Source organism: Podarcis tiliguerta (assembly GCF_965153285.1).
Source record: "Podarcis tiliguerta genome assembly, chromosome: Z".
Lineage (NCBI taxonomy): Eukaryota > Metazoa > Chordata > Lepidosauria > Squamata > Lacertidae > Podarcis > Podarcis tiliguerta.
This window is the reverse complement of record NC_139553.1, coordinates 19,971,321-19,997,550: the sequence shown is the minus strand read 5'-3', so window position 1 is coordinate 19,997,550 and position 26,230 is coordinate 19,971,321. Positions and strand designations below refer to the sequence as shown.

General features: G+C 43.2%; 1 long non-coding RNA gene and 2 pseudogenes across 3 annotated transcripts in view; all 3 read right to left on the bottom strand.

Moving 5' to 3' along the window:
• LOC310669768 overlaps positions 1-26,230 on the bottom strand; it is a 571,559-nt gene that overhangs the window by 426,932 nt on the left and 118,397 nt on the right. The gene's annotated exons all lie outside the window — the stretch shown is intronic.
• On the bottom strand, positions 4,213-6,245 carry LOC310668924 (myotubularin-related protein 12-like; annotated as a pseudogene). Its single transcript has one exon. The product of its transcript is annotated as a myotubularin-related protein 12-like (transcript).
• LOC310669912 (myotubularin-related protein 12-like) lies at positions 6,323-19,697 on the bottom strand (annotated as a pseudogene). The gene is made up of 2 exons: positions 19,323-19,697; positions 6,323-6,795 (listed from the first exon to the last, which is right to left on the bottom strand). The product of its transcript is annotated as a myotubularin-related protein 12-like (transcript).

The following is a 26,230-nucleotide window of genomic DNA, read 5'->3' as shown; positions in this document are numbered from 1 at the left end:
TGGTTCTATGTTTTGATGAAGGTTTTTAATCAGAGGGGTTTTTTTGAGGGGGGGGGGTCTGTCAGAGATTGTTGAGCTGTGATTTGTGCACTGCAAGAGGTTGTACTAGATGACCCTTGGGGGTCCCGTCCAGTTGTACAGTTCTATGATTCCACGAAATCCTGTCCTGTGAGGAATCCAACTGCCACCAGTACAGTTGTTGGAGGAAAGGACTGTGTGATAGCAGGTGCAGCCCTGTCCTTGTGGCCAAGGCATTATCCTTAACTTGGTCTGGAAAAGGTGGGGGAAAGTGGGTGCTCTCCAAAAGAATATGGGTAAGGAGAGGGGATCAGTCCCTTTGAGGCCGTGAAGTCTACTTGTGAAAGCCTGTCCTCGCTGAGAGTGTCAGCAAGTTGACCAAAACATCTTTTCACTAGACAAAGCTCTTCAAATGCTTTTTGTTGAAACACGGTCTCTAATTCTAAATTAATTAACACATTGAAGGAAACCTTTCAGGAGGCAAGAGTGCTGATTGTGTATCAAGGGCTCTGTGCACACAAAAAGCTTCTGGATAGGAGCATCTGATTGTGAATGATTTCACAGACTGTGTGTAAAACATTATATTACCCGGTAATTCTGAGATGTTTTTCCTAACGTAAAGCCTCTCAGCACCTCAAATGCACCATCACTTCCCATGCCTCCTCAGTAGCTCAAAAGAACAATTCTTCTCCATCTCCTTTGTGGCAGGCTTTTAAATATTTGAAAGCAGGTATTGGACCATAGTGATCCTCATTCTTCTTTTGGGAAGGCAACATTGAGCTCATTTTGTCTGTTACATCACATTTCATGCATTCCAAACACTAACTTCCCCCTCTATGTGCAGCAAGCAAGCTTTCAGGAGTCAGTTGGGGAATCTGCCTCAACATTCAGGCTTTCTGGAATGACCAGAAGAACGTAAGAAGAGCCTTGCTGGATTGGGCCAATGGCCCATCTAGTCCAGCATCCTGTTCTTGCAGTTGCCCGTTATGGGAAACCAATACAGAACAACAAACCCCTTTCAGTCAGCAAGCTGACTTCAAGAACAAGAATGCTTTGCCCTCCTGTGGCTTCCAGCAACTGGTGTTCAGAAGCATTGCTGCCTCTGACTGCGGAGGCAGAGCACAGCCATCATGGCTAGTAGCCATCCATAGCCCTCTTTTCCTCCACAAATTTGTCTAATCCTCTTTTAAAGTCACCAGAGGTGGTGGCCAAACCCGCCTTCCTGTGGGAGTGAGTTCCATAGTCTAACTCTGCACTACATTGAGGAGGACTTTATCTGTCCTGAATCCTCCAGCTTTCAGCTTCATTAGATTCACAGTTTAAAAAACCAATGTGCACATTTTGTTTGTGTGCCTGAAGATTCTGCTTTTTATTAACTCTACTGAAAACGATAATGCCACATAAGTGTCTTTTCCTCTTTCTGTGACTGTATAGCAATGGTGCTAGAAAACCACTTGGCACAAAGGGGCTCTCTTTTTCTGTTTTCTTTCTTTCTTTTTCTTTCTTTCTTTTTCTTTCTTTCTTTCTTTCTTTCTTTCTTTCTTTCTTTCTTTCTTTCAAAAATGAATACTGATATCTAGTTTTGTTTCCAGAAAAGCTAGAAAGGAGCTGCTGGATCTCCTGTGCCCCCGCCTCCACCCCTGGTCCCTGGACAATGAGTCATCCATTCAAAAGTTTCCATCTTACTTTAATATTGTTTAATTCTTGGGGCTTTGGGGGTTTTTGTGTGTGCGGTTGCTGCAAACTTCATAAATGCTTTTGGCATAAGAGAATCAGTCTCAGAAGGATATCTCCTTGCACTGAAGACTTTTGGAACATGTCATGAGAGCGAGGCAGAGAGATATAAAAGAGCCAGGCTTTTTAATATATCTGTGCTTGGAATTGAGGTTTCAAATCATGCATCTGACTGCAGAAAGGACAGCAAAACCATCACTGCTCAGACTGGAAAGCATCCACTGCTGCTGGCTTGAATCAGAGAACCTGTTGTGAAGAACAAGGGCTGAATTACATGACACGATTTCCAGAATCAATTCTTGGCTCCATCAGTGACGTGAGGGTTTCACACTGCATCTGTTCCAGGAAAAGCAGTGGAAATACCTAGCACAGAAGAACAAGTCCTGCAGTAGAAAAGTTAGCATGGCTTCTGCAAAGTCCTGTTTCACTCAAGAAGGATGCAGGGATTTGGACCCAGAGCTCTTTGGCATATTTGCTCCCTTGCCCCACCACCACCAATGATATTCTTTCCTGTTTTTTTTCCCCTTTACAAATGGTGTTCTATGGGGCAGAATGACTCCTCTCCCCTTGAGGTAAGAGATTTGTGTCTATTTGATTTGATTTGAACTATTTGATTTGAACCAGTTTTCACCAACCTGGGGCCCTCCAGTTGAATTGTACTACAACTCCCATCAGCCCATGGTTGTGCTGGCTGGGGCTGATGGGAGGTATAGTCCATAGCAGTTGGATTAGGCACAAGAGACCATTTGCTCTGTGAAGTCACTCCCTGCTTGCACTTGCTTCTGGACATGGTTTTGCCTTCACATCTAGCCCTCTGAAGTTAAGGCTCATCCACACTTTCACTTGACCCATGTTTTGATTGTATTGTATTCAGATTCATTCTAATGGGTCTGAAAGTTTTTCTCATGGTTTCACAACTGTGCCTTGCAAAAATCTGACTTTATCTTCTGACTTGGCTGTGTCAGTTGCACAGAAAATCTGAAGAGGGATTTTGCTTCAGTTCAGCAGGTAAGATAAGATTTTCTCAAGGCACAGCCAAAGAACAATTAGAAAAGCTCTTGGACTGTTATGTACTAAGCTTGGATCCTAGAACAGTAGGCAGGTAAGATCCTAGAATGTAACAACTGATTGGCTTGCAGGAGAAGACCAATCCGACTCCAGGAGGAAGTTAATCAGCCTGTTAGGTTGGTAGGATCATAGAATGCAACAACTGATTGGCCTGCAGGAGAAGACCAATCAGGCTCCAGAAGGGAAGCAGAATACGCCAATCAGATGGGACTCATTGCGTAAATTATCTACCGTATTTTTCGCTCTATAAGACGCACCAGACCACAAGACACACCTAGTTTTTGGAGGAGGAAAACAAGAAAAAAAATATTCTGAATCTCAGAAGCCAGAACAGCACGAGGGATTGCTGCGCAGTGAAAGCAGCAATCCCTCGTGCTGTTCTGGCTCCTGGGATAGCTGTGCAGCCTGCATTCGCTCCATAAGATGCACACACATTCCCCCTTACTTTTTAGGAGGGAAAAAGTGAGTCTTATAGAGCAAAAAATATGGTATATAAAAGCCTGAGGTTTGGGAGGGAAATTCAATCACTGTTTTACAAGCTGCAATAAAGAGCATGAAATCACTGCAGGACTCCAAGTATATTTCATGGACACAGGAGAATTAATTGACACAGGAATACTGTTGTGGGCTTGGGTGGTAAATCTGATGATGCCCTGAGTCCCTTCCAGTTATTGGGTCCAGTGAGGTTAAAATTTGGCAAGAGGAGTTTGCTGAACTGGTTGGACGGGTACCTTAGCTTAACCTGCCACTTAAGCTTAGTTATCAGCATCCCTAAAGGATGAGCAGGGCTACAAGAGCTGCAATGAAGTGACAGGGCAACCCAGGCTAATGGGTGGACCTTTCCTCCATCCCTGCTTCACCTAGCTGCTAGGTGGTGTGGGAGAGCTGAGCTGGAAATGGACTGGGTCGCTTATACATGACCACTTTTGTGTCTCCTAAATACAGTAGTGGAGGAAAGCAGGGTGGCACAGGGGACTGTAAGGCGGCATCTCCTTTGATTGTTACCTACAGTCAATAGTAAAGATTGGCAATTTTAATTTCAAAGGCATTTTGTGTATTGTGCAGAATTGATCTTTTACTGTGGTGGCTCCTAAACTCCTTGTCTGTTGACATCAGGCAGATGCCTTCCCTGTACTTTTTGCAGTGCTTGCTAAAAACTTTTTTGTTTAGACAAGCCTATCCAGATATTGAGAACGCTAGTGTAGTTTTAGTTTATTGCTGGTTTTAATTTTTTGAATGTGTTTTTCCTAATAATCATACTGTTTTATTCTTTTTGTAAACCACTTGTAAGTTTTCTATAATCACGTGGTATGTAATTTTTTTGAAATACATAATAAAATAATGTGCACAGATTGAACACTTTAGTTTTCAAGTCTAAGGACTTATTTTTCTTAAGTTACTGAAAACAAAGACACTTATTAAGATACAACAATGAACTATTATTCTGCAGATCATAGATGATCAGAACAAGTAGGATGAATGAGAGAAACACCTAGTATTTCTCTAGTTGGGAGTTTTAAAAAGGCAAATATGAACTTGTCATGCTCATTAAAAACAAAACAAAACAAAACATGGCACCTGATTCTTCTTAGAAACGCCGGGGGTGTCTTTCAACAGCACATATTTTTCTATGCATTATAAGATGTGCCTGGAGGACACTCTTACCTGGCTAGGACATTTTTAAATTCTGGTGGATATTTCTGAGACCACCACCCCTTTATGTTCCAACAAGACGTTTATTATGATTTTGAGAGTGCCCCAACACCTTAACTCTTTCCATGATTCAGCAACTGATTTGTACTTTACTTTATTTTTCAACTGGGCCCTATGCAACACAGCTATGTATTTCCCATGCTTATGGAAAGAACTAATTAAAATGCTTGATCAAAACTCATGTAGAAAATATTGCGGGTGCTCAAGTGAGGAAATCTTCGTATGCTAAAAGCTTCATTGGCCAGAAGGGAAAGCCATTGCCAGGAAACCAATTTTGTGTTTGGAGAGAAGTGTGCCAGTATTTTCATTTCTGTTTGTGAGCATAAGCTTCACATCAAACATCCCCTAAATCAACATGCTCCTAGCCAAGTCCTCACCTTCCAAATCTTTCCAGGTGCTCGTAGGTAAAACTGGCTTGAGGGAATGTCTTTGAAGCCCAGCAAATGGAAATAAAGAAGGCAGGTGAGCAGGATTTCTCTGGAAGGGAGACTCTGCTGCAGCGCCCTCCTCTGAGAGACTCTGGCTGCATTCTTCATCCATTTTCTTTTGCAAACCTTGAACATCCTCCATCACATCCAAGACTTTTGTTGCAGTGGCAACTGTCCTACCACTAGGCAGCTGAGCTTCAGGGATCCATCGCAAATATCTCTGCACCCACACTTTGATTTCTGGTCCCTCTAAGCGTGCCAGCAGGATTCCATAGAGATCAGCAGATTTGGTGTGCCAACTTCCAAAATTCTCTGGAGGTATTCTGCAGCTTATCAGCAGATGTTATCAGCCTGCTGATCCTTTTGCCAAAGAGGTTTTTTATTAACTGGTCCATTTCTTCATTAAAAAACCCTCTTTTGGGGGATGGTTTTGTTTGTGTCACTGGTAAGAGAAGCTTCTGTTGATGCTTGAATTGTGTAGGTTTTTTCTGACTCTTATCTTGTTTTGGCTTCTCAGCATAAAGAGGATTATTCAGCAAGGCTTGTGCCTCAGGTTCAAACTGCACAGACCAGTCCCAAACTTGAAGATAACTAAGTTTGGTGCTGTCTGTATTAAGGCTTCCTCCATACATGATAGTGTCTTTTTGATGCAGAGAATTGAAGAAGAAGGTGCTAAATATTGGAATGTACATACTATCCAACAAGACAGTTAGGTAAGTCTCTGTAAATTCAAAGGCTAGTGAATACTGTTGAACCAACTGCCATACACAATCCAAGAACAACAAGAAAACTGGTGCCTCCTCTCTATCAGTTTGCCACAGATGGTTACACCAATCCAGGAAAGCATGTCTTCCCATGATCCATTCCTTTTGAATAAGACTCTGAAATCCCAGCTTAGTTCTGCAGTGTGCATCCATCATAACTTGAACCAGGCAGGAGATTACACAACACAAGTCAGAAGCATTCTCTTCTATAAGGAGAACATTTGTATTCTCTGCTTCTAGCAAATCAATAATCTCTACTGCTTTTCTCAGACATCTCCTAACGATTTCTAGCCAATTTGTACTCTCCAATACAGTGTTACAGACTGGGTTACAGACGCTTCAGGTTACAGACTCCGCTAGCCCAGAAATAGTACCTTGGGTTATGAACTTTGCTTCAAGATGAGAACAGAAATTGTGCTCCGGCGGCGTGGCAGCAGCAGGAGGCCCCATTAGCTAAAGTGGTGCTTCAGGTTAAGAACAGTTTCAGGTTAAGAACGGACCTCCAGAACGAATTAAGTTCTTAACCTGAGGTACCACTGTAATGAAAACCATTTCACATCAATATCCCAGAAGTCTACTGCTATCTATTAGAATCAGTTATTTAAATCTGGTGTATTCAATTTGGATCTCTTACAGAGATGGAAGACTACTTGACAGGACATCAACTTTCATGGCTTCATAAGGAGGGTTTTCAAGTGTCTTATACATTCACTCTAAGAAGATTTTCTGTGTTTGTAGAGCGTTGTCATCTTGTTCTTTGGGCAGAGTAGACATCTTGAGGAGAGCAGCAGCATTGTGGCAAGACCAACACCAAATTGGAATTCCTCTTCCTTGATATTTCAAAAGGTTCTCTTCAGAGACAGACATGGGAACAATGAAATATCCTGGCAATTTTTAGAAACATTGTAGTCTTCATTGGCACTCACCACTTTGAATTTCAGGTATCCTTTGGTCCATTCCAGTTCCTGATGCCAGTCTTTAATAGAATCAAACATCACTGTTTGATTCCCCCGCCCCCCTGCATTATTTGGTACAGCTGTTTCATTAGAGAACAGAAATAAGTGTTTAAACTACTTGGGGATCACTTTCCATCACAGGCTCCGGTGGTCTTTGCACTGCGCAGAGGCGGTAAATGCCAGCATGCTGTCTATGCAGGCCATATTGCGCTTCTTTGCAACAAGAGGTAACCAACACATCCCTTCTGCCCTCAAGGTTTTTAATACTAAAGTTAGAGCTCAACTGCTCTATGGAATTTCAATCTGGATGTCAGGGTTTACCCAGTCAGTGGAATGAGTGCAGGCAGCCTTTCTATTTACAATTTTCGCTGTCCCGCACTGTGCACCTTACGCAGCCCTGTGTCTAGAGGGAGACCAATATAAGCTAGAGATCGTTGCCTGGCTGAGCTTTCTTTTATGCTGGCTAAACATTTGTTTTTCAGCAGACAAAGATACTTTACTTAGTGAAGTTCTGTCAGACTCCTTCCCTTCCCCAGGGCTACAACTGTTTTGCACAAAGATACGGCAACTTGGGCTTTCAGAGGATCTCTTGGGTGCTGTGGCTTTTCCAGTCACTAAGGCCATGTTAAAAACTAGGCTGTGGGACATAGATCACCAGTAACTAATCTCAGCTGTGGAAAAAGCATGTTCCCCTCTTTATTTTTGATGCTCTTGGGGGCAGGAATTTAACCTTAATTATTTACAATTTTTGTTTAACCCGCAAGAAAGAAGGGCTTTTTCGCTGGCTAGGTTCAATTCTAATCCTTCTAACCTCCTTTGGGGTAGGTTTGCGGGTATGGCAGAAAGAGATAGGATCTGTCCATGTGATGCCCACCTGGTAGAAACTCTAGCTCATGAGGCCCTTAAATGTAAAATGTATGATGATCTCCACCAACAATTCTTAGACCATCTATGTATTCCAACATGGAAACCAGAGACAGAGGTTATACATTTCTTATTAGAGGGGAGAGACCAGGAGCTCACCAAGACAGTAGCTAAGTTCCTCTATTTGATTTTTTGCCGCCGAAGTACGCTGAAGGACCCTGCCCTTGTTAGAGATGCACAGAGGTGAAATAGATTGCTCGCCTCTTCTTCTCTTTGGCAAATGACTGTACTGTTGAAATGGCAACGAGATTGCACTGGCCTATTTATTCTGAATGTTTGTAAGTGATGCCAATAAAGTTTTGATGATGATGATATTTATTTTTCATTATAAAGCTTGGTTTTCCTAAGGCCGCACACAATTGCTTTATTCTCTTTTCCCCCACTATTTCTCTTCCAAATATGACTTTTTTTTGGTCCTAATTCAATGTTTTCTTCAACTTGCTCTATTTCTATATTTTCTTACTGTAAATCATTCTTTAAACACTTATTTAGGCTTGGCTACACATTAAGTGTCAAATAATATTAGCTTCATATTCCTGCATTGCTGTGGGTTGGACCAGATGACCAAAGGGGTTCTTTCCAATTCTGTGATTCTGAAATATCAGATTTCCCCCCAAAGTCTAGGAAGTGTTTGCATAATAATCTGATAAACTCTCTGCACCAGAACAGATGGCATTTTGGAGAAGGAGCAAAAGCAACTTCAGCACCCCCCAAACCCATCTTCGGGGAGTTCGCCATCTCCCCCCACCCAACGCCAGCAGTTAGAAGGACAGGAACCAATTGTCAGTTGGTGTTTATAATCATCCCACGTTGTAAATTATCAGCACCTGCAGTGCAGTGTGTTGGGCCCCTTGGATGGGCATGATCAGGGGCTGCTGAATCATCTCTCAATCAATGTGCTTCTGAGTTTCAGTTCTGCATTACCACCCTGCTGCATGGTTTGTTCCCTCTCTAGTTCTTTGCTATACACCCTCTGTATCACCTCCTTGCCGTGCTGCTTTTCACGGTTGACAAGGATGGGATTCCTTTGAGATGCAGAGGTTTTTTTTTTCATGGGTTAGGATTATGGATTATTGTATTACTGTTATTTAATTTTCTGAATGTTTCAGTTGTTTTTAATGATAGTTTTATTGTTTTATTCTTCTTGTAAACCACCTTGAGGTTTGTTTGGTTTTTGCTGCAACCAAGCAGCGTATGCATTTTATGAAATAAATAAATGCTGTTTGACATTTTATTATGTTTTTATATGTCCTCAGAGCTACCCAGAATGGCCAGATGGGCAGGGTATAAATAATAAAAATATTATTAAAACTAATTGTTAAAAAGGAATAACTGGTGGCATCCATATTTGTGGTGACTATAAGTGTCATCAAAAAAACCCCCTTGCGTCAGCGCCCTTATTGTATCCCAGTTGCAAGTCATCGTCTGGAGCCACTATCACAATGGAAAGGTCTTTGCCAAGTTCCTCTGGCCCAGGTCTGCCAGCAGCTGTCTGTGGATGATGGCACTGGTGAGGCCCAGGATATAACCACTCGTTTTGCTGCATTCAGAGCTCAGCACCCCCAGTACAGAGTTTGGAATCTTTCACAGCTTAATGCAATTGTTGATCCAAAGTAAATAATCAAACCAAGGTGCTGACTGATCTTTAAGCTTTTTGGAACATGATAAAGGGAAGACCTATCAAGACTCTGATGGGGTCTGTCATCAACTTTCCTCCACAGTTTTCTCCATCTGTACATGAATAATCTTTCATTTGTAGCAAAGAAGAAGAAGAAGAAGAAGTAGTTGTTATTGGCAGTTATTGGAAAACTGCAACACTACAGAGAATTATGGAATGGCTGTTTGAAACATTTTTTTAAGATGGCCAGATAATCAGAATGGATGCTGTGTAGAAATGAGTAAGTAAAAATGATTGATATTCTTCAGAAATAGATTGTACTTTTGTATTTTGGCATGCTTAGTGAAATCACATAATCTATCCCACTGTCAGATGGCTCTTAACACCAGGAAGCCCTTCCTAATGTTTAGTTGGAATCTCCTTCTTGTCATTTGAACCTGAAGATTTGGAGCAGCAGAAAACAAGCTTGCTCCATCTTCCATGTGACAGCCCTTTATGTCGTTCATGGCTATCATGTCTCCTCTCAGTCTCCTGTTTTTCAGGCCAAACATCCCCAACTCCCTCAACTGTTCTTCATAAGGCTTTGTTTTCAGACCCTTGGTCATTCTGCCTGCCCTCCTCCGCATACATTCCAGCTTGTCAACATCCTCCTTAAACTGTGATGTCCTAAACTGGACACTGCACTCCAGGCTATGAGGTGTGTGTGTGTGTGTGTGTGTGAGAGAGAGAGAGAGAGAGAGAGAGAGAAAGAAAGAAAGAAAGAAAGAAAGAAAGAAAGAAAGAAAGAAAGAAAGAAAAAGAGAGAGTTGGTACACACACTCCTCCATTTGACACCTACACCCTCCCCCCAAAAAACATCTACAAATGAACTTTCTTAACACAGCAAACTCCAGCAGCCCATCCTGGAATTCTGATGAGCTAAAACACCCAAATTCAAAAAATCTAAACTGGGATCACATTCTAATCCCACAGTAGGGAAAGTCATTTGGGAAAACTCAATCTCAATAAAGTCCCAGGTGAGTTTGCAATTTGAATACAATAAAGTTAAGGGTAGGGAAGGGAAGGCAAGCTTTGATAAAGCAGGTTCTTACCATTTCTTTCCAACAGCCAACCCAGTAGTTGATTTGGAGAGGAAAGCATTGGAACAGAAGCACCTGTCTCTTGGGAAAGTTACCATATAATGTATGAGGGAAGAAGCGCCAAGACATCCAAGTGCCCTCACTTGAGAGGTTTTTTGTTTTTTTAAAAAAGAAATGATTTAATAGAAGGCCATTTCTGGAAGTTCTTGATTCTGTCTGCTTAGCCTAGTTGCCAACCAGACAAAATGCTATTATGAAATTTAAACAAAATTCCTTCTTCCTTTTCTTCCTCCTCCTTTTGGCACATAGTTGAACTATGGAACTTGCTCATACTGGAGGCAGTGATGGCCACAACCATCACTTTAGAAGAGGTTCAGACAAATTCCTACAGGGGGAGAAGGTCATCAATGGCTACTAGCCATAATGGCTATGCTCTGCCTCCACAGTCAGAGGCAACATTGCTTCTGAATGCCAGCTGCTGGAAACTACAGGAGGAGAGAATGTGCTCTTGTGCTTGATTCTTGCTTTTGAGCTTTCCTTGGGAGCATCTAGTTAACAACTGTGGGAGCAGGATGCTGGTTGAGATGGGCTATTGGCCTGATCCAGCAGACTGTTCTTATGTTCTCATCTGTTTGCCTCATCACTGCCTTTCAGAAAGTATTTGAAAGCTGGGCTAGATGGCCATTGGCCCCATCCATCAGGTTCTTATTATGCTCTTTGGTTGTACATAATTTATTCTGCTTCTGCTTCTGTTAGTGCAGAAAGGGTCAAATGCCCCAGCCATGAAATTGCATACTTATTCTGCTGTTTCAATGTTTTATGGGTTATTTATATGGAATGCTCTTAGGTGATGCCTTGGGAGCTTTCGGTGATGGACGAGCTTATAAATTTATATCAGCCAGTCTCCTCCGAAGCATTGACATAAGTTCCCTCCCAAGTATTGGGAATTGTGCCAAGAATCCTCCATATGGCATGCTTTCTTGATTAACTTCGATCCTTCAGGTCTAGAAATCTGCCTTTAAGCTAAGAAACTTAGAATACTGAATTCTGCACACCTGTTGCCAGAATTTGTGTCACTGAGAATAGAAATAGACTTGCAGAATATGTCTCTGTGTTCTGCTTTTCCCAGTGTCTGGTCCTTCAGCAGTGAAGTGGGAATTATTATTGTTCATCTCTAATGGCTGTCATAGGCAGAATTAGATAATAGCACAAAACCTTGCATGATTTGTCTTAATTGCTGTTGCGGCCATTCCATAGCTGCTTTTATTAGAGCAGATTGTGGATTTTTCCACTTCTGGTGGTTTAGCAAAGGTTCTGATTCTCAGGTCATTTTTACTTCAGGAGCAACATCTGTTCAGCAGAGAGAGGGTTCATCAACACTTTTGCTGGACCCATATTTTGATTGTAATGTGTCCCAATTAATTCCACCTGGGTCCAAGGGCTTGTGAAAATCCTATCTTACCACTCAATTAGGTCTTGTCAGATGTGCAGAAAATCTGAAGGGGTATTTTGCGTATCCAAGGTTCAATTTAATGGGTTTTCTGAATGCTATATGGAAAAGCACATGAATCTGACCTTTGGAGAGTTTGTAAAACAACAATTTTTAACTTATGAAACATGTGTTCTTTTTCTATGTTAGAGGAAGTGGGAAACTTTGGAAGGAAGTTGGAAGCACATATTTTAAAGGTCTAACAGACTATATTTCCATGCTTTATTTTGCTGCATTTTAAATCTTTGCTAGGATTCTCTCACCAAATAGTACTTGCCCCAAACTTAGATCTTAGCATCCAGGAATTCTCCTATATTTATACAATTTTTTTCCTTGCACCAACATGGGTTATGGGCCCAGGCAGGAAATTTTTTAATGAGATTCTAGAACGGAATACTTTTGTTGATTTCAGTTTTTAAAATGATTTTTTAAAGCCTGGTTTTTAAAGCAGAGAAATATCCACACACACACCCTTGGTGGTTTTGCTAAGCCATGAGACTCCAGGCAAAGCCCTTTTGTTTTATTTTGTTTTATTGTTATTCTGAGTTCCAGAGAGTTCCCCCTCCTTTTTTCACCCCTTTCCAAGCAACCAGACATCCTCCATGCCCCCGTTGGAGATATTTCAGAACAATCTCTCTCTCTCAGCACTTTTCTTGCCACCATTTAAATTCTTTTTTGGTATTTTTTCTTTTTACAGCCATCTTGGCTATGAGTCCTAGAAGACCTATTCCCTGCCTTGCAGGCTTTTGTCCACCTGGCCTGGCACCCTGACTGGCTCTAGCTATTAAAGTTGATGCTGCTGAACAGACCCTTAGGCTGGGGTGTTTTATTGCAGGGGGTGGGAGTTGTTGCTGGGTTTTGTTTTTTGTTTTTTGTTTTGTATCTTTGATCTTGTGATTTACATTGAAATTGTTCAGTCTGGTTGTGTATTTTTGAATGTTTTATTTATTGCTTACCGAGCCTCTTGGGCTTGCCGATCAGAAGGTTGGAGGTTCGCATCCCCGCGACGGGGTGAGCTCCCGTTGCTCAGTCCCTGCTCCTGCCAACCTAGCAGTTCGAAAGCACATCAAAGTGCAAGTAGATAAATAGGTACCGCTCCGGCGGGAAGGTAAACGACGTTTCCGTGTGCTGCTCTGGTTCGCCAGAAGTGGCATAGTCATGCTGGCCACATGACCTGGAAGCTGTCTGCGTACAAACGCTGGCTCCCTCGGCCTGAAAGCAAGATGAGTGCCGCAACCCCAGAGTTGTCCATGACTGGACTTAACTGCCAGGAGTCCTTTAAAGGTAAAGTAAAGGTAAAGGGACCCCTGACCATTAGGTCCAGTTGTGGCCGACTCTGGGGTTGCAGCGCTCATCTCGCTTTATTGGCCGAGGGAGCCGGCGTACAGCTTCCAGGTCATGTGGCCAGCATGACTAAGCCGCTTCTGGCGAACCAGAGCAGCGTGCGGAAACACCGTTTACCTTCCCGCTGGAGTGGTACCTATTTATCTACTTGCACTTTGACATGCTTTTGAACTGCTAGGTTGGCAGGAGCAGGGAGATCACCCCGTCATGGGGATTCGAACTGCCGACCTTCTGATCGGCAAGTCCTAGGCTCTGTGGTTTAACCCGCAGTGCCACCCGCGTCCCCAGGAGTCATTTACCTTTACCTTTTTTACTGCTATTATGGATTTTTTAAATGTTGTAAGCCACCTTGAGCATGGTTTTAACTGTGGAAACGTGGAATAAAGATAAAATTATGCATGCATGTATATCCAAAATCCCATTGCTTCTCAGAGCCCCAGATTGCTAAAACTTACAGAGAGTAACTTTACTCAGTGGAAAAGATTGGAAGTGACTCTCAGAATGAGAGGGGTTATCACTTTGCATTAAGCAAGATAAACCTACAGATGATGCGGCATTAATAAGCAGATGGGATCAGCAGGATGATGTAGCACTGTCTATTATTATGGATTGTTACTATCAGACTCTCAGCTGGTTCACGCTAAGGGAACCATGCAAATTAAAGATTGAGTCCAAGAAGAAGTGTAACAGTCATGTGACACAGTTTCTAGCTTTTATCGAGAAGTTGGAACTAGCACAATTTTAATTGATCTAAAAGTTTGTTATTTTTTTTTGGGGGGGGGGGTGACCAAAAGTTTGAGAAATTTGCCACTCTCATGGATGACAAGCTAAAGTTAACTCTACTTGATGTCATTGGTCATTTGAGAGAGGAATGTGCTGAAAGCAGAGCAGTCTCTCCAACAGAACTGATGAACCCAATGGCTCAAACTATGTGCACCACTCTTTAGAGAAGAGTCAAGGCTCCATTTAAAAGAGTTACTTGGTAAGGCGGAGAGACGCGGCTGAAAGTCACACCCACTGAACTTCATGGCTAAGAAGGGGTTTTGAAGGCTGGTCTCTCTCAGGTCCTAGCCCAACACTCTAAACTACTCTCAGTACTTGACTCTCTTCTTTTCAATATGGTCTCTTAGATCACTTCCTCTCTTTTTTCTCTTGGTGAAAACAAATGGTTAAACATGACTCTTTGTGTTCTTTACCTGTCCCTCTTTTTGTGAACCAGATCTTCACTGGCATAAAAAGTGTTTTTGTTTTTTTAATTTTTTTAATTCAAAATTAAAACAAGACATATTATCCCAAAACATATTATCCTTGTTTTTCCCCCATTTCCCCTTTTCCCCCACCCTCCCACACAAAACCCCACCCCCCACCCCCGGCTTCCCTCAGTTCCAGTCTTTGGTTTCTCTGAGACTGCTGTTTTCTGCATGTTACAAAGTTGTACAGATCCTCAAACTATTTAGCTGATTATTATCAATAAAAAGTTTGTGAATGTTTATTCAAAACCTGCCAAGGAGTCCAGTTCGCTTTGTTGCGTCTTCAGATACTTTGTAAAGGGTGCCCATTCATCCTTAAAGTCACAGTTATCCTTGTCCCGTAGCTTATATGTCAGTTTTGCCAGTTCTGCATAGTCCACCAATTTTTCTTGCCATGATTCTTTAGTTGGGTTTTCTTCAGTCTTCCATCCTTGTGCTACCAGAACTCTTGTGGCTGTTGTCGCATACATGAAGATGTTTTTCAACTTTTTGGGCAGGTCTTTCCCTACAATCCCCAACAAAGAATACTTGGGTTTTTTAAACAAATGTTAAATGGAACATTTTCTTCAATTCGTTGTATATTATTTCCCAAAATTTTTTAATTACCTTACAATCCCACCACATATGATAAAATGTCCCCTCCTTTTCCTTACACTTCCAACATATATTTGAACTAGTTTTGTACATTTTCCCTAACTGCACTGGTGTTGTGAACCATCTGTACATCATCTTCATGTAATTCTCCTTCAATAGGGAACAATCTGTAAACAATCTGTGAGCCATTTTAAGTCAGTTTTCCATAATTTTTCCCAATCTTCCATCATAATGTTGTGACCTACATCTTGTGCCCATTTAATCATAACTGATTTTACCTCTTCATTTTTCGTCTCCCATTCTAATAGTATGCTGCATGCGGCCTTCAGTAGTTTCACTTTCCCTTCAATCACTTCCGTTTGAAACCTAGATCTAGTATAACTAAATCCTTTCTTGCTGTCTTCTTTATGTGTTTCATATAGTTGTTGATAATGCAATCAACTCTGAAAGTGGTCTTTGATCTCATCATAATCTCTTAATTTCCATTTTCCTTTTTTTTAAAAAAATAATATTTATTGAGATTTTCCAATAGCATAACACCAAAACAAAACATATCCACAAAAACAAAAATGAAAAAGGAAAGACATTAAATATCGAAAAAAGATAGAATAAAAAAAGTAGAGAAAGAGAAAAAAAAGAAAAAGATACCCCACAGAAAAAGGAAAAACCCTCTTCCCCATCCCCGAACACCAAAATCCCCCCCCAAAAAGACAAAACACAAAAATACCGTACAACACAAAATCTCACATTCCCTTTTTTTCCTTAACTTATTTCCATGACTTCCCCCCACCTCCCTCTTTGTATGCCAAATTTTTAATCTGATCGGCAAATTCCATCCCACTTTTAATGCTTTTTCATTCATTTAACTTTACCCTTTTTAAAGAAAACAATAATAATAAAAAAAAGAGAATTTACCTTAAAACTTCTAAACTTAAACCTTGTGATTATATACCCTTATATCCCAATTTTTCATCTTCCTTAATTTATTCCCTGGAACCAATTAAATTCCTTCCGTCATCCCCTCAAAATGCTTATTAGAACCATATTTTGCCAAATTTTCTTTAAAAATCTTATTTAAAAGTCTCCAATTTTTCCCCCCATCTCTTCCCCCCGGTCTCGGGTACTGCCAGTCTTTTTTACAAATCTTTAAAGTCTTTCCAATCCCTGGATTCAATCCATCAGCCAGGTTGTCTTATGTCCGAGGCCTTCAAATCATCTTTTTGACCTGTTTGCAAATTCTTTTTCGAGCCTAAAATTATGTCCCAGGCCACATTCTCGTCAACATCTCCTTTAACCTTTTTGAGCAAGCTTGCCCAAACTCTGTGATTCCTCTTGTAAGTCAAAGAATTGTCCAAAGCTTGCTCCACACTTTCTTTAGAGTTGCTAGTTTTCAATTTCTCCAACTTTCTCAGAGTGGCAGTTTCCAAAATATATCTTATCAAATCTGTATCTTTTAGTCCATCCATGGCACTCCTTTTCCAAATCTGTCCTTTGAACTCTTTACTCTCATAGTCCACTTTTTGTCCATCGACTTGAGGCTCTATTTCTGTATTTTCCACCAGAGATTCCTCTTGCAAAGACAAATCCTGTTCTGTTTGATCCATATTCTTCTCAGTTATCCTTCCTTGTTGGAATTCCAGTCCTTGAGCCGAGTCTACTAATTTTTTTCCTTCTTGTGCCAGGCTGTGTAAATTTTCCTTCAGATCAAAGATGCCAAATTCCAGAATAGACAGTTTTTTTTGAAATTGCTCAAACAGAGCTGTTATTTTTCCCTCCATGTTCCCAAGTCTGTTCTTTCAGTATTATCTTACTGTCAAGGTCAGATGCTTGTGTTTAGTCTGTAAAGTTGCAGCCTGTGTGAAAGTTTCTATCCAAAAGTGTAACAAATATAACAATCCAATATATGTTTCTGTAACTTTCCACAGCCAACTGGTTACAGTTTCCTCTAGTTATTTTTCATCCACCTTTCAAAGACAGTTATTATTTAAATCCTTTTTTCCTTTCCACCCAACAATAGGCAAAAGATTCAGTTCTCTCTTAATCCATTTCTTCTTAATGATTATTTCTTATTATAAAGATTCTTTTTCTCGTTTAGGCAACCCGGTCCCGGGCTCGAGATGAAGGAAAGTAAGATCAAAGTATACTGCTTTGCAGGGCTATAAACTGTAGAGACAATCTCCCCCTCTTCCCTGCTTCCGAGGGGGGTTTAAAGAGCTTAGGTGACAGATTTGTATTCCTTAGAAAATACCTTTTAGAGGCTCCAGTTCTCACGCTTTTGCCTTGGTCTTCCTACAAAGTGGAAGGTGGGCTTCCTGTTTTAGCCTTCCACCTGGTGCCGAATTTCAATAATTTGTAATCCAATCCATTTACTTACAAGAAGTTCTTTTAGGCCAAATGTCAACAGGAAAGGTTAGCGCTTCCCGACAGCAGCTGTGCGGCTTCACTCCCCGAAAACAGCGGTCGATCCAAAGTGCCGCGCCGCTCACCCCACTTCGCTCCGGAGCCCGTAACCGGGTCTCCCCGCGAGTAAGGGAGGCGCTACTGGCACAAGCCGGATCCCATGTCCACGGTCTTCCTCCGACCGTGGTTTTTAGCGGGTCTCCGCCTCGCCGTAGGCGGTCGGACCCTTCTTTTCGGAGAGCAGATTCCTCCGAGACGGAGGAAATCCGCCATTGCCGGGCGCGCCAACCCGGAAGCCTTAATTTCCATTTTCCACCACGTTCCTTTAATAAATCAGCATATGTGAGCCATTTCCCTTTCTTTCCAAGTGGTTTGAGCAGTAATGCTTCATGTGGTGAAAGCCACCACAGGGTCTTTTAAAAAGTGTTGATATTGCATGAATGGAAGTTTGCCTACAGGGACTACTGAGCTTTTTCTTCTTTTTTAGAAATGCAAATAAGAAAGTTAAAAGCAATAGGAGGAGAGATGGAGAATAAGAAGCTCCACAGAAAGTATTTACTGCATCTGATATTAAAGCTGTCCTCTCAGCACCACTTGAAGAATTAGAGGACAGATACTTAACACAAAAAAACCCCAACAACAACCCTAGAGCATAAGATTATAAGGGTGATTGAAGAAAAATGGAAAGAAAGTGAAAGCAGACTTGGCAAATTGATAAAGGGGTGGTGGGGGAAAACTGGTGAATTAAAGGAGACAGCAAAAAAAAATTTTTTTTTTAAGGAAACAGAATGTTCTGAAATGGAAACATAAATCCAAACTACTGTAATGTCTTAAAAACATTAGAAAAACAATAGAAAAGTATAGCCACACGGAAGAAGCATAGAACAGCATGAGCACTGAGAAGATATAAATAATATCAAGGACAAAGTGGAAGTTTTAGATTTTGCCAGAAGGACCTGCGGTTTCAAATTGCATAGTACAGCTGAAGGGGCTGACGGAGAGGGTTTGACAGGCTGTCTGCAGTTGCTCCTCCAAGACAGTGCAGGACAGGATCAAGAGTGTGCTGCTGGAACAGAAGACGCTTTTGGAATACATCCCAGATACACTCAAAGAAATGAACTGTCTAGAGATAGTGGAACAGACTCCCATGGAAAATGGTGGACTCTCCTTCCCTGGAAGTTCTTAAGCAGAGGTCAGATGGCTGTGATTCTTGCATTGCAGGGGGGTTGGACTAGATGACCCTTGGGGGATTCTTCCAACCAATTTGATAATTCTCGATGCAGCCAACATCCATGTCAAAAGCTCTTTAGAGCACAAGTTTCATGCTGTCCGTCCACATATTCAACAATGACAGTGGTGAGGAGGCCTGAACAGGTGATTTAATTATTTTGGAGATTTCTTGGGATACCTGGGATACCATAATCCTTAAAAGGGTTCTTTTCCTTCATAAAAAGAAGGAGCTGCCACTTCTGCAAGGGTTCCAATCCTGGCTGCCATGTTCATGTGTGTGGATTGCTCAGTTCTGGTCCTGCCCCATTTTGGCCCCACTCCCTTTCGGTGCCAAAAGTGGCACATGGATGTGCACTTGTGCATGACTCAAACGTTATTAAACATTATTATGTGGCTATGTTGCATATTTGAGAGAATGGATACAAAGTCCAGAAATAGCTCCAAAGCTAGAATTATCAGACTGTGATACATTTAGTGGGACTGTAATCGCAAAGGCTGATCAATTATCTAAAGCAACTCATGCATTAGCAACAATTTTAACGTGGAATTTTTTAATATAACAATGCATTAAGTCCTGACTTTTCATCCCTGATAGCTGTCTAGTACAGGGGTTGGCAAACTATGGCCCAGGGGCCAGATGCGGCCCCCTGCTTGTAAATCCGGCCCACAGAACCTGCTGCCCACTGTGGATGCCTCGCCATGTGGGGACTGACTTCAGTGATGCTGACATGGCTTCTGGGCGGGTGGCAATGCTGGCACAGCTTTTGATTGGCTCCAGGAAGCTCCTGCAGCCAATCCGAAGCTTTGACATTTGGATTTGCGCGCAGGAGAGGTGACGGCGTGGAGCAGAGTGGAGGCAGCACTGCTGCCCCCAGCACCTGAGCAGCGCTTTCCCCATGGCGACAGTGTGCACTCGGCAAGGGCCCCTGGCTTCCCCTTGGCCTCCTCCTCCAATGCCTCTTCCTCATCCTGTGCCATTGCTGCTCCTGCTGCTGCTGCTTCTCCTCCTCCTCCCTGACACTGCTGTGCCGGCCGTGGCCCCTTTCCAGGCAGGTGGGATATGAGGAAGAAAGAGATGCTGCCACCATGCAGGTAACCGGGCTTGGGCCTCAGGTGGGGGGCAGTTCTCAGTCTCCCCACAGCAAAGTGGAGCATGAAAAGAAGAAATCTTGCAAGAAGATTTGTGTGGCGCTTGCATGGAGCCTGTGATTACACACGCACACAGAGACCGTGCCACTATATTGCTGGGACCGTTGCATGGTGCACACTTACCCAGGAGTTGTTGCGCTGGTGGGATGTGATGTCAACTTAACTTTTACGCAGAGGGCAGGCCCGCTGGAATGAATGGACCCGGGTTAGGCATGGCCACACATGTCAATGGGTTTACTCGAGTAAAAAACAAGGGAGCCACTTCCGTGTAAATACGCATTTTTAAAAAACTAAAGTCTGGCCCCTGACAGTGTTTGAGGGACAGTGAACCAGCCCCCTGTTTAAAAAGTTTGAGGACCCCTGGTCTAGTATAATAAAGAATTTGATAATACAGAATTGCTAAGAAATATGCAATAATGGGAGCAATATGGACTGACTGAAATTAGACCATTACTGAACAAAGGTATTGTAAAAACGAATTACCATATTAAAAATGAAATGGAAAACAGACAAATTACCATTTCTGCAGTACCTTCATATGTGACATATTAATAGCCAATTGTTGAGAAAGTACTGTATGCATTTCTTAGTAATTCCCCCAAAGTTGAGATTTTAAGCACTGATAAAGTCACAAGGGGTTCCAGGAGAAATATACAAGCAACGGCCGATTTATGCATCTCCAGCTGATGCATGATTGAGCACAGTATCAAACCTGGAAGTAACCTGAAAAAATCACTAAAAGGGTGGAATGGGGTAGAATGAAATTCTTTATGAGGGCCCTGCTGACGCATGTGGGGAACATAACAAGGATTGCCTGTATACCATTGTGTGTTTGGGGGTATACCCTGAGGCCTGGGTGCTGGGATAATTCCTGGACTGAACACAGTTGCTGGAATAGCCAGACAAGTTGTTCATTGGTATTGGCCCCCTAGGTATGGGTCATTCAAGTAATGAAAGAAGCAGTTCTATGCCTTGAGGGCAAATGCACCGGCCTCCCTCCCTCAATTGTCTGGCAGTTAGAAAGATAAATGCCAGAGTTGAGGTGTGTGAGCTAGAATCTAGAAGTAGGCGGAAGCCAAATTTCTTCTGAGATCCAACACTGTGGCCATGAAAGAAGCAAGACCTTCTTGGGGTGGTAATGCTGTGAGCCCCTCCATTGTAAGCTCAGGTTGTACATATGTGTAAATAAACCATATATCTGAATGACACCACTGTCTCTGCTGTGCCTCATTCTGAGGAAACCAAACTCTGGCTAAGCATCTGGAACTCCTGGAATGGCAACCTTCTTGGCTGTGAGTCTTGGGAGACCTGCTCCCCTTCTTCCAGGGCTCTTCCTCATGGCCTAGGAGCTGCAGCTCTGAAAGCTGAGGCAGCTAAACAGACCTTTGGGTTGGGGTATTGTTTAGCTGGTTTTTTTTTTTTTTTAAAAAAAATATGACTTCAATTGTCTAAAATGTTTTTAACATGTATGTTTCTAAATTTGGGGTTTTGGTGGGAAGTGCCTGGGAAGAGAGGAATTGGGGAGAACAGAGACCCCCTGATCATAGTGATTCATGGTAGTGTGAGGTATGGCGTGGGAGGTGAAGCAGGCCAGGTAAGAAGCACGCAGCTCAGGCAGTTGGTGACTGTGCTGTATGCCAGCTCCTCCTTGAACCCAAGGAATTAGAGTTGTCCTATCAGTCAGCTTTCAGGTCTGCTGCGGTTGTTGCTGAATGCCAGGTTGACTCTGAGTGAGACCTCCCTCATCCATGATCTCATTGTGGAAGAAGAGGACAATCTGATCTGTATCACTGAGGCCTGGGTGCTGGGATAACAACAACAGCAGCAACAGCAGCAATTTATGTGGGCAACATCCACATTGAATGACAGAACAGTGTGATTGCAACTTGCATAGGAAGCACACATATGTAAAATTGTGCAGTTTCCTGATGGAAGGTGGGGGGGACTTCCCTGTATCTCTGCTGCTGGAGGATGAAGATGGCTCCCTAGGCTGCAAAATGAGCAGGTAAGTGGTGGAGGCAGACAGGAAGAATAAACCTGGTTCCCTTGGCTGCAGAAGGGAGGAAAAGGGCAGGCTGAAGCTGAAGCTCCTTTCCAGCTTTTTTTATTTTGCCTGCATCTCTCTCTCACTCGCTCCACCTGCCTCTGATGCTTCTCCATTCAACATGTGGGCTTCCTCTGTCTGCCTCCCTCCTCCCTTCTGCCTTAGTCTCTCCTGCTTGTTCTCTGAAAACTTCGCTGGAAAGCTGGTGGTGCTGCTGGAGCTGAGCACGTATAATTGAATTTGTGAAAGTGAAATACACCTAAGGTGCAAACATACTGTATTGTACACATTCCCTGGCCATGGCCCCTGATCAAATCATGTTGGGACCAAATCCGAATAGAAATCAGGAAAGCCATGGAGTATGAACCGCCAACAGACTGTTCAGTAGTATTATTTGGTTGATTTGAAGATCCAGCACTAGAGGATGATCAAAAAATATTTAGTCACCTTCTTACAGTCACCTATCCAAGTATGCATTATGCTTGGGAAAATGCTGAACTCTCCAGAATTAGCAGATGAAGATCTTTCACAGGTGATGAAATGAATACACATGATTAGTTTTAGGGAAAGTGAGAAACAAGATGATGATAGATTCCAATGAAAAATGGAGTCATGGTTTCAAATTCTGTTTGAAGTTTATTGTTATGACTTGTTTTAATTAATAATTTTTTTTAAAAAAGGTGCAAAGAAAATGGAGTCAGTCATACTATTGGAATGAAATGATGCAAGAGGCATTTTGTAATTATCAGTCTTATGTAAGATTGCCACTGAGTTTTGTATCACAACAAACATTATTTGAAAACCAACAGGCGAATTTAATACTGTATGTATTTCAAACAGTTATTCTTCCTCTTTTGTACATATTAGTAAACAGCAACAACAAAAAGAGTGTGTCTCTTGATTTCTGCAGTGCTCTTACTGTCAGAAAGTTCTTTCTAAGCTTAGTCAGTATTTCCTTTCTTGTAATATGAATCTGCCGGCTTGCCGGCTCCACCCCCTGGAGTGGCAGAAAACAAGATTGCTCTATCTTCCATGGGGTGGTGAAGCACTGTCCTGCCCCACAGGAACTGGGCTGCAAAAGCACCATAGCCAATGTCAAAGTTTGTCTCAGTTTTGCCCCCTTCTCATGTACAGGAACATTTTCGCTTTGTGTCGACCTAAAGTTTGTAGTACAGTGGTACCCTGGGTTACATACGCTTCAGGTTACATATGGTTCAGGTTACAGACTCCGCTAACCCAGAAATTGTACCTCGGGTTAAGAACTTTGCTTCAGGATGAGAACAAAAATCATGCTCCAGCGGCGCGGCAGCAGCGGGAGGCCCCATTAGCTGAAGTGGTGCTTCAGGTTAAGAACAGTTTCAGGTTAAGAACGGACCTCCAGAACGAATTAAGTACTTAACCTGAGGTACCCTGTATAGTAATGCAGCAAAAGTCCAGCTTGCTTCCATGCCCACCTGCAAGGCCACACCAGCTGCTTTGCTCATTTGTGCTCCAGTAAACAAACAGCCATTCACACACAGGCACAAAGAGATTTGATACATGTTTGCAAAAGCTTCAGTGTCTCCAGTAAACATTAACTTACTAGGTTGCCAAATTTACGAGTTGGCCCCAATGCTTCTGCCTGTTAGAGTTGCCAGCTTACCAAAATCATGTTACAAATTCAAACTGCATTTTAACTCTGACAATTCGGCAATGTATGGTAGCTGTCCCTACCTTTCATAAATAGTATCTGTTCCTACCTTTCAGTGGCGTAACGTGGGTTGTCAGCACCCGGGGCAAGGCAAGTAATTTGCGCCCCATAACCCGTGGTTTTGCGCCCCCTAACCCGTGGATTTGCGCCCCCTAACCCTAACCCCCAGATGTTGCGCCCGGTGCGGCCAGTCCCCCCTGCACCCCCCACGCTATGCCACTGCTACCTTTCCTTTATGATCACCATCTGCCCAAAATGGGTTTGGGAGGTGTGATACATCAGACAGTCGTTTTATTTATTGTCTTTCTAATCTTAATGCTTATTAATTTTTCCAATCATCTATTGCAACAATGATATATGAGAGTGCTGTAACTATTGCATTAATCTCTCCCCCCCCCCCCAATGCTCCAATTTTTTGAGGAGAGTGCTTTGAGCAGGCCTCATTGGTGGTTATTAAGCAGAGGTTGAAAGTCAGCATTAGCAATCCAAAGCTGTAGGTTCAAAGTGAGAAGCAAATAGGCACTCATGGGAGTAGTTGTGCATGCTCAATTAAAAAATACAAGAGAGAGGACAGGTGTGGGCTTTTCATTTTGTTTTGAGAAGATAAAGACAAGGCTTTGAGCACAACTCTTTCATCCTGTGGTTTCCAGCTTTACTGCCTCTAGAAGAGTTTGGATTTGATATCCCGCTTTTTTTTTCAAAAAAGTAGAGACATCACCTTGCCAACAAAGGTCCGTATAGTAAAAGCTATGGTTTTCCCAGTAGTGTTGTATGGAAGTGAGAGCTGGACCATAAAGAAGGCTGATCGCTGAAGAATTGACGCTTTTGAATTATGGTGCTGGAGGAGACTCTTGAGAGTCCCATGGACTGCAAGAAGATCAAACACATCCATTCTTAAGGAAATCAGCCCTGAGTGCTCACTGGAAGGACAGATCCTGAAGCTGAGGCTCCAATACTTTGGCCACCGCATGAGAAGAGAAGACTCCCTGGAAAATACCCTGATGCTGGGAAAGATGGAGGGCACAAGGAGAAGGGGACGACAGAGGACGAGATGGTTAGACAGTGTTCTCGAAGCTACAAACATGAGTCTGACCAAACTGCGGGTGGCAGTGGAAGACAGGAGTGCCTGGCGTGCTCTGGTCCATGGGGTCACAAAGAGTCGGACACGACTGAACGACTAAACAACAACAACAACAACAACATCCCGCTTTATCACTCCCCTTCAGGAGTCTCAAAGCGGCTAACATTCTCCTTTCCCTTCCTCCCCCACAACAAACACTCTGTCAGGTGAGTGGGGCTGAGAGACTTCACAGAAGTGTGACTAGCCCAAGGTCACCCAGCAGCTACATGTGGAGGAGCGGGGAAGCGAACCCGGTTCACCAGATTACGAGACTACCGCTCTTAACCACTACACCACACTAGCTGTGGAGGCACAGCATAACCACCATGGATCAATCCAGGAAAAGGAGAATAACCATCTCCATATTCATTTATTGCTGCACTTTGCTACTGGCTTGCAACCCAGGGTCAACTGCCATCAGCAGTGGCTACCATCTATATTGGTTTGGTGCCAAGCCACGCAACCACTTTCCATTCCTCAGGGTTATCTCTTCCATTTGCATAAAGCTAACAACAACCTTTCCCTGTGCCAGAGCAAATAAATGTTCTTTCATGCCTTTCTTTTTTCACCTGCTGCTGACATTCATAATCCAGGAGCTGCAGCCGCCTTGAAGAGCTCGCCTGAGGTTGCCTAAGGTGAAGAACAAGGTGGAACCCCACCCCATTCTATGTTGATAAGAACGTCAAGTTCATAAGAACATCAGAAAAGCCTGCTGCATCAGCATGGAGTTTGCACAGTGGCCAACCAGGTGCCCGTGGGAAACCTGCAAGCAGGGTTTGAGCACAAGAGCCGCCTCTCCTCCTGTGGTTTCCAGCAACTGGTATAGAGTGTGGTCAGGGGCAGCAGAGCAGCTAGATGCTCCTTGGCCTGGTTATTATGGGTTGCTAATGGCGGTGTCAGTGGTAGCAGACGTGGGAGGCACTGGATGTAGGTAGCTGAGTGGGACATGCAACTGAACCAGAGAGACATGTGGGCAGTTGAGATGAGGAGATGATGGAGAAGAAGGGGGCCAAGGAGGAAGGAGATACAGGGATCCAGGACCTGCATGGGCCCAAAAGCTGGTTCAGCAAGTGGCATTGGCAGTACTTGACCAAATCTGAGGCTGAGACTGAGCAGGTTGTTGGGGCAGGGCCACTCAGGCTGCAGGACGGCAGTGAGACTGCTGCTACCGCCACCCACGGACCAAGACCAAGCAGTAGAAACTCTTGCACCTCTTGCAGAACTCTGCCACAGCCCTACCAGGACTGTGTGTGACAGCAGCCAGGCCCTGTGGGTCCCATTCCAGCGCCAACTTGCCCTCCACACTGAGGGGGCTCAGTGTTGTGTGACGTCATATGCACAACATGCACAATCTTGGGGGAGTGTGTGTGCAAACCAGAGACCCCTGCAGAGATCACCATTGTACACAGCCAGCAGTGAGAAGATCACCCTCTGTGTTTCCCTTCCCCATTGTACACTGCCAACAGGAGAGCGCTGGCACATGGGTGGCGGGGGATGGGGAGTACAGGCTGCATGTTTGCAGGTGGGAGGCCTACCTGGTTGGGCCCCCCTCAATATCGGGGGGCTTGGCCGCCTGCCCACAAATATTGAGGGGTCCAAAGCCCTTCCCACCCCCTAT